Here is a 16,020-nt window from a genome sequence, read left to right as displayed (position 1 = left end):
TGGGAAAAGTTGTATTTCTGTTCCACTGCTGCAGGCCCAGGGCTACCAGTGTACAATCCCAAGTGTTACTTACACATTTCCCCTAGGACCGGCCAGATATAGCCTTCCTGCCCTGAAGCTCCAGGACTATGACTACTAGTACTAGACGCTATAGAGTCTCCTGGGCCCATCCGGTGGGACCATGTGAAACTGTAACTGCATTCCACTGCTCCAGGCCCAAGACTGCCAGCACATAATTCCAGGCATAACCTATCTTCACCCTGTGGAACCTGAGAAAGCAACCATTCACATCCCTCAGTGTTGGGACTGAGACTTTTGATACTATTAGCCCCAAAATCACCCATGACAACACAGCAGGGGTCAGGAAGGTCCCATCCACATCACATGGGTTCCAGGGGTCATAAGCTATTTGTGCCATGATCCCCAGCATCACTCAGGCTTACCTGGTAGGAAAGGTACAGCACCCTCTCTCCCACAGCGCCAGGAATGTGGCTACTGCTATCACAGATCCCATTGTGATTGACATCCTACTCTGTGAGTCCTGAACACACATGCCTTTGAAGCCCACATCTACTTCAACGAGCTGAGTCCTACAAGGAGTCTTGAAGCAAGTGCCATATTAAAAGTAAAAGGATCATAAAACTATCGTGAAAACAGAGGGCAGCACAAAATCAACTAACACCAGATATGCAAAAGAGAAAGAGAATCTAATTTTATCATGAAGGAAAGCTACTAAAGCACAAAGATAACAATAAATAATAAGAAAGGCAGAAAGAAGCATAGAATATATAAAAAATCAGTAAGCCATCAACAAAAGGATGAGTTAGTTCTTATCTACCAACATTAACTCTGAATGCAAATGGATTAAATTCTCCAATCAAAATATATAGTCTGGCCGGCACCGCGGCTCAATAGGCTAATCATCCACCTGTGGCACCGGCACACCGGGTTTTAGTCCCAGTTGGGGCACTGAATTCTGTCCCGGTTGCCCCTCTTCCAGGCCAGCTCTCTGCTGTGGCCCGGGAGTGTAGTGGAGGATGGCCCAGGTCCTTGGGCCCTGCACCCCATGGGAGACCAGGATAAGTACCTGGCTCCTGCCATCGGATCAGCGCGGTGCGCCGGCTGTGGCGACCATTGGAGGGTGAACCAATGGTAAAAGGAAGATCTTTCTCTCTGTCTCTCTGTCCACTCTGTCTGTCAAAAAAATTATATATATATATATATATATATATATATATATATATATAGTCTGGCCTAATGGATAAAAAAAAAAAAAACAAGCCCCACTATGTACTGCCTACAAGAAACTCACTTCACAAAGAGACACATAGATGGAAAGTGATGAGTATGAAATGGCTATACCATGCAAATAAAAACCAAATAGCAGCAGGAGTTGCTATACTAATATTAGGTAAAACAGGCTTTATATCTGATGTAAAGATACATCAGAGTTGAACTATACTATGGAGTAAATGGACCTAACAGACATTTACAGAACACTTCACACAATATCTATAGAATACGCATTCTTCTCACCAGCACATGGAACATTTTCAAGGATATACCATATATTCCAGCACAAATCAGCCTTGTAACTTAAAAGAAACTGAAATCATACTATGTATCTTCTGGGACTACAAAGGAAGGAAACCACAAATCAACAATAGTATCAATAAAAATTTACAAATATATGCAAATTGAATAGCACACTCCTGAATAACCAATGAATCATTGAAGAAATTTAATAAGAAATTAAAAAATCTTGAAACAAATGAAAATAAAAATACAACATATCCAAATCTGTGGGATATAGCAAAATTGTTATTAAGAGGGACATTTACAGTGATAAGTACACAACTAAAAAAGCACAAAGATTTGAAATACAACCTTTTTGAAAAAAAAAACTAATATTGCCACTAAAGAACTGAGAAAATCAAGAAAAATCCAAAGGTAGAAATAAGATGAATCAGAACAGAAATAAGTTAAATTGAAATTAAAACAAAAGCTAAAACATCAACAGAATGAAAGCTGGGTTTTTGGAAAGATAAACAAAATAGACAAAACTTCAGTTAGACTGACAAAGGAAAAAAAATAGGAAAATTAAAATAAATAAAATTGGAGATAAAAAAGGACTGCAACCAATGCCTTGGACATACAAAAATAATCATAAGGAACTACTACGAACAACTATATGCCAACAAATTGGAAAATCTGAAACAAATGGATAAATTCCTGAATACATACAACCTATCAAGATTAAATCAATAGGCTGCATAAAATCTAAACAGACCAATACCAAGTAATGAGATTGAATCACATCTCTGCCTTTTGGCTAAGATCAAGCGTGGAGATTGAAGCAGTAAGTAAAAGTCTCCATCAAAGAAAGGTCCAGACCTTGATGACCTTACAAGTGAGTTATACCAAACATTTAAAGAACTCCAATTTTTCTTAAATTATTCCAACATATTAAAAAGGGTGGACTCTGCCAAACTATTTTTATGAGGCCAACATTACTCTGATACCAAAATTAAACACAAAAAGAAAACTCCAAACCAATATTCTTGATAAACATAGGAGGAAAATTTCTCAACATAATGCTAACAAATACTGATTCCAACACTATATGAAAAAGATCATACTTCATGATCAGGTGGAATTTAGCCCAAGGACGCAAGCATGATTCAATATTTTAAACCAATAAAGACAATAAATCACATCAACATAATGAAGAAAAAAATAATATGGTCATCACAACAGTTGTAAAAACAGCATTTGATAAGATTTATTTGATAAGATTCAGCATAAAAACCCTCAACAAATTAGGAAAGAAAGAACATATCTCAAAATTATAAAGGCTATAAATGACATATTTACAGCCAATATCTTATAGAATGGAGAAAAGCTAAAAGCACTTCCTCTAAGATCTAGAACAAGACAAGGATATCCACTTTAACCACTTTTATTCAATATGGTATTGAAATTATTAGCAGTAACAATTAGGAAAGAAAAAGAAATAAAGAAAATCAAAATTGGAAAGGAAGAAGTAAAAATATATCCATATTTGCAGATGATATGATTTTTATATGGAAAAAAGCTGCTAGAACTGATAAATCAATTTAGTAAAGTGTCAGGATACAAAACCAATATACAAAAAGCAGCATTTTTATACACCAATGGAGATCTTGCTTAAAGGAAAATCATGAAAGAAACCTCATTCATAGCAGTATCAAAAAATAAAACATTTAAGGATAAATTTAAAGAAGTAAAAAATCTCTACAATGTAAATTATAAAACACTGATGAAAGAAATCACCAAGGACACAAAACAGTAGAAAGATAGTTAATCTTCATATATTAGGAGTATTAATATTGTTAACATGTCAATACTACATAAAGTAATCTACATATTCAACACAACCTCTATCAATATACTAATGGCATTCTTTACTGAATGCGAAAAAAAGAATCCTAAAATTCACATATAGCCACAAAGACTCAGAATACCCAAAGCAATGCTGAGCAAAAATACATACATACATACATATAAGCAGGCAAGCTAGAGCCCTCACAATACACGGTTTCAAAGTATACTGCTACACAGCTGTATTTAAAACAGCATGGCAGTGGCATAAAAACTGACACATAGATGAATGGAACAGAATAGAGAACCCAGAAATTAATGCATTAACATACAGACCAATTATTTTTGACAAAGTTGCAAAGAACATACGTTGGAGAGAGGAAAGCCTTTTCAATAAATGGTGCTGGCAAAAATGGGTATACAGAAAGTGAATTAGATTACTGTCTCACTACATATAAAAATCAACTCAAGATATATCAAAGACCTAAATATAAGACCTGAAACTATGAAATTGCTAAAACATAGGGGAAACACTTCAAGACATTTAGTGTAGGCAATGATTTTTTATAAGACCCCAGAAGTATATACAACCAAAGCAAAACTAGACAAATAACATTATATCAAACTCAGAAGCTCTGTGCAGCACAGGAAACAAACAATAGGGTAAAAAGGCATCTGGGCCAGCGCCGCGGCTCACTAGGCTAATCCTCCACCTTGCGGCGCCGGCACACCGGGTTCTAGTCCCGGTCGGGGCGCCGGATTCTGTCCCGGTTGCCCCTCTTCCAGGCCAGCTCTCTGCTATAGTCAGGGAGTGCAGTGGAGGATGGCCCAGGTGCTTGGGCCCTGCACCCCATGGGAGACCAGGAAAAGCACCTGGATCCTGGCTCCTGCCACCGGATCAGCGCGGTGCGCCGGCTGCAGCGGCAGCCATTGGAGGGTGAACCAACGGCAAAGGAAGACCTTTCTCTCTCTGTCTCTCTCTCTCACTGTCCACTCTGCCTGTCAAAAATAAAAAAAAAAGGCATCTGACAGAATGGGAGAAAATATTTATAAGCTACATATCAAACAAAGGATAAATATCCAGAATATATCAAGAACTCAAAAACTGAAATGGGCAAAGGACCCGGACAGACTGTTGTCAAAAGAAGAAATAAAAATGTCCAACTGAATGAAAAAATGCTCAGTATCACTATATAAAGCAAAACCATAATGAGGCAATACCTCATCCCTGTGAGAGTAGATATTATCAGAAAGAGAAGGTAACAAATGCTGGTAAGGATGTGGAGGAAGGAGAAATCTCAGATACTGCTGGTGGGTATGTAAGTTAGCAGAACCACTATGGAACTTGAAATAGACATGCCATGTGATCCAGAAATTCCACTGATGGGATATATCCAAAAGATATGAAATAATTATATCAAAGAGATAACTACTGGGGCCGGCGCTGTGGTACAGCGGGTTAACACCCTGGCCTGAAGCGCCGGCATCCCATATGAGCACCGGTTCAAGACCTGGCTGCTTCCGAGATCAGATGAGATAGGGCGTGTTCAGGGTGGTATGGCCATAGGGGAAAAAAAAAAAGGGAGAGAACGATCCAACATGGGAAGTGAGATACACAGCAGACCCACAGAATGGCAGATGTCCTAAACAGCACTCTGGCCTCAGAATCAGCCCTTAAGGCATGTGGATCCGGCTGAAATGCCCATGAGAGTATTTCAGGCATGGAAAGCCAAGACACTCTGGGGGAAAAAAAAAAAAAAAAAACTAAATGAAAGATCTCCACGAGTGAGATCCCAGTGGAAAGAACGGGCAGTCAAAGAAGGAGGTACCTTTCTCTGAAGTGAGGAGAGAACTTCCACTTTGACCATATGATCAGAGTCGGTGAACTCAGGGGGCTTCCATAGCCTTGGAAACTCATGACAAGAGCCTAGGGAGATTTATGACACCATAAACAAGAGTGTCAATTTGTTAAGTCAACAACAGGAGTCACTGTGCACTTATTCCTCATGTAGGATCTTTGTCCTTAGTGTGCTGTATGGTACATTGAGATTTAATGCTATAACTAGTACTCAAACAGTATTTTTCACTTTATGTTTCTGTGTGGGAGCAAACTGTTGAAATCTTTACTTAATGTATGCTAAACTGATCTTCTGTATATAAAGAGAATCGAAAATGAGTCTTGATGTGAATGGAAGGGGAGAGGGAGTGGGAAAGGGGAGGATTGTGGGTGGGAGGGACGTTATGGGGGGGGAAGCCATTGTAATCCATAAGCTGTACTTTGGAAATTTATATTCATTAAATAAAAGTTAAAAAAAAAAAGACCTGGCTGCTCCACTTCCAATCCAGCTCTCTGCTATGGCATGGGAAAGCAGTAGAAGATGGCCCAAGTCCTTGGGCCCCTGCACCCACGTGGGAGACCCAGAAAAAGCTCCTGGCTCCTGGCTCCCGATTGGCTCAACTCCGGCCATTGAGGCCATCTGGGGAGTGAACCAGCAGATGGAAGACCTCTTTCTCTCTCTGCCTTTCTGTGTAACTCTGATTTTCAAATAAGATAAATAAATCTTTTTAAAAAAATATTTTATTTATTTATTTGACAGAGTTACAGACAGTGAGAGAGAGAGAGGGTCAGAGAGAAAGGTCTTTCTTCCATTGGTTCACTCCCCAAATGGCTGCTACAGATGGCGCTGAGCAGATCCGAAGCAAGGAGCCAGGTGCTTCTTCCTGGTCTCCCATGCGGGTGCAGGGCCCAAGCACTTGGGCCATCCTCCACTGCACTCCCGGGCCATAGCAGAGAACTAGACTGGAAGAGGAGCAACCGGGACTAGAACCTGGCATCCATATGGGATGCTGGCACTGCAGGCAGAGGATTAACCAAGTGAGCCACAGCACCGGCCCCAGATAAATAAATCTTTTAAAAAAGAGATAACTACTGAGGCACTCTTCACAATAGCCACTATATGGAATCAAATAAGATTTTTGTCATCAGATGAATGGTAGAACATATATAAAATGAAATATTATTCGGCCATAATGTACCTAATGAGTAGAACTAAAGAACTTCATGTTAAGAGAATAAGCCAGACACAACAAGATAAATACTGCATGTTTTCCTTCATATGTGGGAGCTAAAAAAATTACTAAAGCTAAACCCAGGATAGTAGTAACTAGAGACTGGGAGGGATAGAAGAGGATAGAAGGGATTTGCATAATGGGCACCACATCAGAATTTACTCAAAGGAATAAATTCCTAGTGTTACACAGTGTAATGGCAAGCCTACCATTCACAGTAATCTAGTATATACTGTATGAAAAACTGGGGGAAAAAGCTCCAAAAGCCTCCAATCATGTTAGAGAAAGGGCAATGTTGAATACTGTTTTAATCAGTACACATTGTGTGTGTGTGTGTGTGTGTGTGTATAAAGTCACAATGTAATTCATTAACTGTACAATTATTAATTAAAAACTTTAAAAACATTATTCCATAGTCAATGTAGTAGCAACAAGTCAGAACAGAGATAGCTGCCAACAACCACTGTGATCATAAAGTGCATGGCTCCTAAATGCCGACTCTGCAAGGAAAAGAGACAGACACAGACACAAGCACAAAGGTGACTGTTCATTTTCAGTAAAACAAGTTTATAGTCATACTGTAAAAATGCAGTCCATGAGCTGCTCACTGTTCACCTGCTGGTAACTTTCCTTCATTGTAGACCTAATGAGTAAGAAGAAATGCATAGCTTCCAGGAAGAAAGGGAGGAAGGGAGGAGAAGCAATTTCACTTCTGGATCATAATTCCTACATGGGGAACTAGCATAGGTCTGATTAGATCCTAGACAGAAGTTGGAATTGCTTGGAAAATACATTCTTATTCATATTCTGGTTTACATGGGAGCTAAGAAGCCTCTTGTAAAAAAATTTTTTTTGAGGAACAAATTTAGATATATAGACTCATCTGATGGACAGGGACAAACAGCAAGGGGACCAAGAGAATCCAAGCGAGCCCTAAGGAAGAATCCCCCATTGGAGAAGGAGGAATCTGGCACAGAGCCAGACTTGCCTGGGAGGAAGGCGGGTAATGGATGAAGCACATGGTGGGATGCAGCTGGAAGACAGGGTCCTATGGGTAAGAGCGTGGCCTCTGGACTCTACTGAGAGAGGACCCTCAACTGCACTGGAACCATCTCTTGGCAGTCTTGGCCAGGCCTCAGCCTCCATGGACTTCAGTATCTTTATCTGTAAAATGAAGGTGGTGATGACAGTGATCCCTGTGTCATGGAGTGGTTGTGAAGATGAGTAGAGGCATTGCCCTTCAAGCCCTTGGAAACCTAACACATATTGACTGTTGTGATACTGGAAAACTCTGCATACTGGAAATTCTGAAGGGAAAAGTACATTTTTTTTTTTTGCTGGCAAACAGAAAAACCTACCAGCAGTAATAAAAATGACAACAGCCTCACTATATTCTGTGCTGTTGAGAGACCCTGCTAAGGGCACCCCACTCTCATTCCTTGTAGTCCTGCCCCTTCTCAGATGTTGATATTTTTCTTTTCTCTTCAAAGGGAGTAGCTTAGGCTTGATGTTGGAGAACACGGGCCTTCCTTCTCTCTGGGGGAGAATGAGGAGCCTTGGATTTGAGGGCTGAGACCCCTAGAGTTAGTCTGTCTGGGGAAAACAGCTACCTGAGGGAAACAGCAACACTGAAATGGCAGACATCTGTGGGCCACTGTCATTCCCATCAATATGTTGGCTTATTTTTAATTAAAAGAGAGCCATTACCAGGGAAGAACATTTTTGTAATGATTTAAGGTTCCTGTCAATCACTATCTAAAACAGGTTTAAGAACTGGTTGGGGTTATGACCACATTGAGGAAACAGGAACAACCCGGAGAAGAACTGAGACACCATTCACCCTCTCCCCAGCCCACGGTACTGCCCAGGGTCTGAGTCACAAGTCAAGGATCTCATGGAGCCAAAGAAAGCCTGGGGTGCACCTAAATATTAGATGAAACTGTGATCCAACTCAAACAGGTTCAAATTCCAGATGAACAGCCAGAAGTAACACAGGAGGCAGCTGACCAACCCAAGGTGTATCCACTCTGCTATCTCCCCATGTACGGGATCCATAAAAGACAGGCCCGGGGAGGTAGGTCAGTCTCATGACATAGGCCTCAGCTTGCCCTGGAAGGTAGGGAGGAAGGAGGGAAATTATTTGCAGAGGATTGCTTTTAAAATATCACAAAAATGAGTTGCTTAAATTATTCATCGGGAAGTTGCTTATGAGTTTTCATTCCCATGTCACGCACTGATATAAAAATAATGAATGCTAAAAATTGCCAAAAGCTACTAAGTTAAATTATTTAAAATGTCATCAGCAGGTTTTCATAATGAATTAGCCAGAAACACATGCCTGTTCCCAACGGAAGTTAAATATGCAGCTTAGGGTGAGGATGAGGGGCCATGAGGTGTATAATCATGAAAATATATATTTTGTGAGTAGATTCTCTTTTGTTTTGAAATGTCAAATTTGGCATCTTTGGTATTTTTCACCTACCTGTATCCTGATGTGACTAATGAGTGTACATGGGAAAACAGTTGCCACAGTGGCCAGGGACTCCCTGTCTAAGTGGATGCAGTGGTGTAGTCATGTTTTTGACCACTATTTTCAACTCTTTTCCTCCCGTTCTTCCTCACTGACAGTGCAGCATAAAGATGATCCACAATGCACTTAAACGTTTGCCATTGAATATCAAGATGACTCAGCCACCCCGTCCTGTAAATAATGAGGTTTCGACATTTACAGATTACTCCTGTCAACTAAAAAAGTGGTTAAAGTGAAAATTACCTAGTCCTGGCAGATATTCCTGTGACCTAAGGTTTGGGTCTTTTTCTTAGGATTTATAACCTTGACAGTTAATTTTGCAGGCCTTTTTAAAAACCTGTCATTTAACAAAAATTGACATTTAAGCAGCTTTTTAGAGCTCTGGTATAAAAATGTTAAGACAGCCTGGGTTTTTTCCTATTAATATCACCCATTATTTGTTATCATGGTCAAAGAAGTGAGTCATCAATTTCTCCTTTCAACATTTTTCTTTGGAATTGGAGGCCATGAAGATAGGGCATCCTCAGTCAATTTTATTTCCTTCTTTAACATGAAAAAAGATATGAACTACTTAGATAAACAGTAAAGTCTTTTGTACAACAAAAGTCACTACAAAATACAGATAAGTTAGCAACTGAGAGCTGTAACCCATGTGACAATAGAGGGTTGGTATCCAGAATATGCATATTCATACACAAAACAATTGCAAAGTATTAAGAAAAACCATGCAATGGAAAAATGGGAAGTGATATGAATTAGGTAATTTCAAAAGAGAAAGTTTGAATGTTCATATATAAAAATGTCCAACTTTACTAGTGATTAGAAAGAGTCAGATTAGCACAATGAAAGACCATTTTGCACTCACAAGACTGGCAACTGTGCAAATGTCTGAGAGAGGCAGATGGTGGTTTGAACAGGTCTCTGTGTGCTCATGTTCACTGGGCCCCGCTTCCAACCCAACTGCCAACCACTCCCAGCCAAATGGCTCCTGGGCTTATAGTGTGTGAGCAAGAGGAAGCTCTGGCAATCCAGAACAGACATGAACCCAAGAAGATGAAGTCCAGGCGGAAGAGCAAACCAGGAGCTGAGGTCTTCAGGCAATTGTGGGCCATGGAGAGCCTCGGTGAGCTGCTGCTTGTTTAGCCCTCCACAGAGCTGCAGGAGAGCCAGGCATGGGCCTTAATCTTCCTTATCCTAAAAGATGGGAGAACAAACCCTTTGCTAGCACTTTGTTATATTTAATTACTGCATTAATTTCATTTTTATACTCCAGGTGCATAGTGTAGAGAAATATATATTACAAGGGGCTGCAAAGGGATTTAAATTGCATTAGCATAGAACTCAATGCTTTTGGGGAAAAAATTGGAAATAAAGGGGAGATTCAAGATGGCCATAGAGAGAAGCCCTTTTCCATGTGGAAGACTCAAAGCAGCTACATCTCAAAGTGAGTGCCCAAGGAAGAGTGCCAGAACACTATAATAGAACAGTGGTAACACAGCAGTGCAGAGAGACCAGGCATAGCAGCAAGGATAAAGGAATAAAGCCAAAGCAGTACAGCCTAGATCCTCAATACTTTCCCTCCCCCAACCACTTGAAACATCACTGATTGTGGCTTGAACCTGTGCACACTGGGATTCAGGGTTCCCATGCACCCACCCAGTGTGCATACCAAGGCACAGAGCTCCCTGCACACTAGGGACAGTTCTTGCGCTGTGGTCTGAGCACACCATAGAGAGTGTATCAGCTCTCTAGATGGTGTATTTCTGAGAGAATGAAGATACTCAGGAACATGCAGTCACTTTGAACAGTGAAACAGCCTGCTCCCAATACCGGCAAAGTTCCACACCCCCTCCCACTGTCTTCACCCCCTCCCACTGGTAGTATCCACGTGGGCTGCACCATTGCCATCCTGGATAACAGTTTGAACTGCTGCCCCTCCTACAAATAGCTGTCTAGGCTTTCTGCACTCACCAAGCATGCTTCCCAAAGGCTTGGGCTTTCTGTGCCCCCACTTAGCCCAGTAGCAACTCACTTATTGAGGCTATAAACTGAGCTCTCTATATCTCATAATGTAGTACATTGTCCCAACTTGCTGGTGTCTCTGTCCCAGAGTTTCTGTACTCTTCCAAGGCACAACATGGAGCTCATCTCCCACAGAAGATGCCAGGTTTGGGGTAGTGCTGCTCACTTCTGGCTCTGGCTTCATTTTATGTACCATACTCAGACCACCAAGTAGCCCACAGGGAGTGGTCTAAGACTCTTCTCCTCTCCTATAGCCAAAGCCACTCTCCTGGATCCAGTAACTCTTTCAGATAGCATCTATGGCATCCACCTCCTACATACAGCATTAGCACAACTCTTAGAGCTCTGGAATGGGGTAGCGGTTTGAAACCCATGGGGTCATCCTGGTCCTAAAGTCAGTGCTGATCCTGAAAATCCAGTTCCTGACTTGGGTATTGGTTGGGAGTTGGTTGTCCAGGTTCACCCACAGTACCAGCAGGGCCTGTTCCAAATATCTAGGAGGCTCCAGATTCTAGTCCCTCCTCGGGTATCTCAGCAACCACACTGAGTGACAGGAGTACCCCAAGGCCTCACTACCACTGTGATCAACTAAAGCAAATAAAGCTAAAGGGATGCTTTACTATAGAGTACAAGTGGAACTAAAGCCAAAGTAGTCTACCAAACCAACACCCAAAGGCATATTTTCAGGAAAAAGCCTTCTATCAACAAAAATTGTCCTTCAAACGTGAGAAATAACTGATCACCCAGATGTGCAAAAATCAATGTAGAAACACAAGAAATGTGAATAAGCACTGTAATATGATGCTGTAAAAGGAATACAATAGTGTATTCATATCAGGCCATGAAGAATGGGAGGTTGATGAAATGCCTAAGCATTCAAAAAAATGATGGTAAAGTTACTCAAAGAGATATAAAAGAATACAGATAAAAAGTGAAATTAGAAAATTGTTGGGCTTTAGAAGTCCAGACCTTTACTCTAGTGTGATGGATCCAAGCCTCATGTCCTGAGACCTTTACTGCAGAGGGAGTGGACAAAATAACAGTAAAAGGACCCTCCCAGGACCCAGAGAATGAGGGGGAATGAGTGGGGAGGGAGTTTATTAACTCTGAGTCTCCAGGATTGAATTTAGGGTTTGCTATAGTCCTGGGCAGTTTTTCACGTAATTGCTGAAGAGCTTGTTGGAAATTAGCCAGTTACTGATTTAGTAAGGTTAATAGTTTCTTGGTTTGTCACTAGGTCATTAGTAAGAAAGGGTCTCCCATATAATTTCTCAAAAGGGCTTAAGCCTAAATCTGAAGTAGTGTTTCTAATTTGCATTAAAGCTATAGATAACAGGTTTACCCAAAGGAGATGAGTCTCCTGAGATAAGTTCCTTAGGTGTCATTTAAGATTATCATTATTAGTCTTTTCCATCTTTCCTGAGGATTGGGTTCGCCATGGACATTGGAGGTGATGTTGGATGCCTAGAGACTTGGAAACTCCTTGTGTGACTGTTGGCTTAAATGAGGGCCATTGACACTTTGGTACTCCAAATCTCAGGATAATTTCTGAAAGAATTATAATTTCCTCTGTGGACTTCTCAGTTCTGCATGGAAATGCCTCCAGCCAACCAGTAAAGGTATCTATCCAGACTAGGAGGTATTGGGCATTCCTGGCCTTAGGTGTATGAGTGAAGTCAATTGCTAATCCTCTCCTGGATAGCTTCCCTTCCTCTGTATTCCTGGAAGCAGGAGTTTATAATTCCTGGGGTTGTTTTTGAGACATAGTTCATAGCTCCTACAACCTGCTTGACTGTCTTTTGAAACCCTTTCTAGTGAATAGCTGTTGGGCCATCTGTAAGGTTTTATCTTACCTTAGATGGAAGCTTGATGGAGGGTTGTGAAAACCTTCCACTGGCATGAGGCAGGGAGATGAATTTTTCCTCCTCTGATTGGAGCCATCTGTTGGGCTGAAGGCTATATCCTCTGGTATGTGCCCCTAGTTCTCCTCAGGTGAATTGGATTTAATCTCTGGCAGCAGCCCCTCCCAGACTAGTCTCTAAGCTTTCAAGGGGCGGGGTTTCTCTTGCTGCTGACCAGGCAGTTAAGTCTGCTAGTTGATTTCCCTCCACTGTCTCATCCGTCCCTTTCTGGTGTCCCTTCAGTGTGTAACTGCCACTTCATGGGGAAGGAACACTGACGACAATAAATGATATATTTCCTGGTGGCATTTAATAGGAGTCCCATTGGCAGTGAGGAGATGCCTCTTTCCAAAAAGCTGCAATAATATGAAGTACTAAGTAGCCATACCTAGAATCAGTATATACAAACCTCTTATCTTTCAGTTCAAGAGACCTGGTTAAAGCTATCAGTTCAGCCAGCTGGGCATTTACACCAGTGGGCAAAAAGGAGCTCTCAATAGTTTCTGTCAATGTAACAATCACATACCCAGATCGGCATATTCCGTGCTCCATAAAGGAACCCAGTCTGGATTCTCCAGGGGCGTCTCCTTAAGATCTTCTCTAACTGCATAAATCTGTAACACTACATGTTCAATCATGCTTGGGACCTCTCATGACCTCTGGGAAGAAAGTGGCAGGATTAAGAGATGAGCATGTTTTGATCTGGATTGCAAGGCCCTCTAGAAACAACGTCTGATATTTTAAAAGATGGATATCTGTTAATCAAAGCTTCCTTTTGAGGCCAGCAGTCCAGTCATACACTATTAAATCTTGCCCCAAGATAAACTTGGTGGCTTCAGGTATCAGAAGAGCGATTGTCATCACTGTCCAGAGGCAGGCTGGCCAGCTCTTGACCACTGAATCGAGCTCCTTGCTAAGATACCCTGCAGGTTGTTGAGCTGGTCCTCTAGTCTGTTAGTCCTAAAGCCATCCCTTTCCTTTCAGTGACATAGAGATTAAAAATCTACCCATGAGGAGGCTTATGTCAGGGGTCTTATGAAGGGCCTGTATAGGCTGAGTAAAAGCTTGCTGGGCTTCAGGATTCTACAGCGAGATATGAGTGCCAGCTGCCTGAGTGTCCCTTATTAATTGGTACAAGGGGCGAGCTATCTCCCCAGTCACAGGGATCCAGAGCAGACAAAACCCTGTCGGGTCCAGGAATCCTCTAAGATGCTTGAGAGTCTTAGGGAGAGAGAGGCTGGCTATAGACTGAATTCTATCTTCTCCCAATACTCCTTTCCCTTCAGATATAGTCAAACTCTGATATTTTACAGAGGGTAGACAAAACTAAGCTGTTGACTTTGAGATTTTGTAACCTCTTTCAGCTAGAAAGTTCAGAAGGCCCTTAGTGTCCTCTTGGGAATCCTCCTCAGTTTGAGCACATAGGAGGATGGTATCTACATGTTGTAGAACAGTTACTCGGGGGTAAGAAAATTCTAATAGGTCTTTAGAAAAAAACCTGTCCCAAAAGGTATGGGCTGTTACAGAACCCTTGAGGTAACACGTTCCAGTTCAGTTGTGAGGACAAAGTCAAGGTCCTCAAAGGCAAACAGAAATTGAGAATCAGAATGAAGGAGAATGCAAAAGAAGGCATCCTTTAAATCTAAAACAGTGAACTAGACAGTCCTTTCTGGGATTTGTGATAGCAAGACTTGATACCAGAAACCGACGTCGGGTCAAAAACTGACAAAGAAGTCAATTACTCCTGTGAAGCCACTCAAGGACTCAAGCTGCTGTTTAAGAAAACCCCACCTTCAGATGAGTAACCTCTTAGTTACTATGATCCAACTCAGCTCCTGCTTACCACTCCTGTTCCATAATCTGTCTCCACTATGCCACTCGTGAAGTTCTTCTACAGTCACTCCTTTTCTTGACTATCCTGCTAACCAGCTCTGACACAGTCATGATAGGACCCACACTCAACCCTGAGTGTTAAGGACAACAGAAAAGTCACCAAAAATGCCCCAGGTTTCACAAGCAGTGAGTTAACTACAGGCAAGCCTGCAACTGTCCTTACCAAAACAGGTTCTTTCACACCTACTAGAAACTTATGGGCTCATCTAGCTTCTAACGTGTTAAACCAAACATCCTTTGGTATGCATGAAGGAGCCTCACCTATGGATATATTACAACAGAATTTGTTAGGTCTAGGCACCTCCCTCAAATGCTTTCCTTAGACAACTAAGCAAAACATATCTTCTTGGCCCATAGCTAAGGACTCGCCTCTGAACTACATGCCGTTACTATTTTATATATAATGACTGTGTTTGTGTCTCCTGTGATCTAACTCGAAAGCATAAATGCTCTTCTATAACTCATGTAGACTATTCAAATGATGTGACTATGCCAATGGGCTTGGGTCTTCTTTGTGATGCATTTCTCTTTTCACAGTTCCTAAGTCATATTCTGGTCTTCTGGCCTATGCTTTGTGGGTTGAGTAGTACCTCTTCTCATCTCTCCCATGACAGCCTCTGCACATTCTACACATGCCAGATGATTGTTCCCCTCAGACTGTGATGACTTCCTAATGCTGTATGCTTTAACTGAGGCACTGATAGCAGCTGTTTTCATCTTACTAACTCCTGGACTAGCTGCACGGGCACATAAGGAGATCAATGAGTTGGCTTGTATATTAGCAAAGACAGCTCATGCCACTGCTACTGCCTTAACATATCTCAGTTATGAACTGAGCCAGAATCAAGAAGGTATTTTATGAAGTCATGCAGCCATTGACTACTTATTACTAAAAAAAACAAATTGGATGTAAGCAATTGCCAGGAATATGCTGTTTTAATCTAAGTGATAATGCAAACCTAGTTCAAAGGGAGATTGACAGGCTGCATGAGGAAGTAACTAAAATACATATAAACAAAAAATTTCTTTGAAAACTGGAAATGGCTAAATTGGTTATTGCCCTTCCTAGGGCCAATATGTATCATCTCTCTTGCACTCTTGCTAGGACCATGTATATTAAACTGTCCTGCATGCTTTGTGTTATCCAGGCTTAACAATTAGAAGCCATCAACTCCAAGCAGTACTTCAGATGATGCCTCTGAAAAAACCTACATTCTACTGGTGACCTCCAGAAGAATACTGTAC

General features: G+C 41.4%; 1 long non-coding RNA gene across 2 annotated transcripts in view; it reads right to left on the bottom strand.

The window, feature by feature from the left end:
• LOC103348678 (uncharacterized) overlaps window positions 1-16,020 on the bottom strand; it is a 62,920-nt gene that overhangs the window by 31,717 nt on the left and 15,183 nt on the right. The window contains exon 1 of one of the 2 annotated variants that reach the window (XR_011387415.1): window positions 12,835-13,323. The exons of the other annotated variant lie outside the window; for it this stretch is intronic. This is a non-coding gene — a long non-coding RNA (uncharacterized lncRNA). Of the gene's footprint in view, window positions 1-12,834; window positions 13,324-16,020 lie in introns of those variants that run through there. 2 annotated transcript variants of the gene reach the window in all.

The sequence above is a fragment of the Oryctolagus cuniculus genome, chromosome 3 (genome assembly GCF_964237555.1).
Source record: "Oryctolagus cuniculus chromosome 3, mOryCun1.1, whole genome shotgun sequence".
Lineage (NCBI taxonomy): Eukaryota > Metazoa > Chordata > Mammalia > Lagomorpha > Leporidae > Oryctolagus > Oryctolagus cuniculus.
Note: the sequence above shows the minus strand (reverse complement) of the source record. Positions and strands in the feature narration are given on the sequence as shown.